Below are 607 nucleotides of genomic sequence, written 5' to 3' on the forward strand. Positions count from 1 at the left end.
AATCCGTGTTGAGCTGGAGATATCAGGTTGCTGGAAGTAAGGTGATCTAGGATAGCTTGCTTCAGAATGCATGGCACGCTAGTGAGGCTTATAGGCCTGTAGCTGCCAGGCGATAGTCGGTCACCAGTTTTGTATATTGGCGTGACAATCGCTTCCTTCCAAACAGGGGGACGTCCACACCCCCGATTTGTTCAGTTTCGTTGTTGGTGATAAAATATGGTCAGCACTGGAATATATTTTGAACTCTGGCGTCCTAATATGCAACGACATTGTCCTTATTTTTGAAGTAGAGCGGGAAGTGCAAGAAATACTAAAAAGGCGGGCCGGGGTCATCCAGTCTGGCATTTGCTTCGTGCTCACAGAATGCAAGGTTATGCTGCAGAACGTATACTTCTTATACATATCTCTAAAGTTCAAGGGAGTGACACTATCTCGGAACTTCCAAATACTAAACGGGCCGGGGTCATCCAGTCTGGCATTTGCTTCGTGCTCACAGAATGCAAGGTTATGCTGCAGAACGTATACTTCTTATACATATCTCTAAAGTTCAAGGGAGTGACACTATCTCGGAACTTCCATTAGCTCAGATGGTAGCGTGACATGGGAA

The sequence above is a fragment of the Opisthorchis viverrini genome, assembly GCF_000715545.1.
Source record: "Opisthorchis viverrini unplaced genomic scaffold opera_v5_182, whole genome shotgun sequence".
Taxonomy (NCBI): domain Eukaryota; kingdom Metazoa; phylum Platyhelminthes; class Trematoda; order Opisthorchiida; family Opisthorchiidae; genus Opisthorchis; species Opisthorchis viverrini.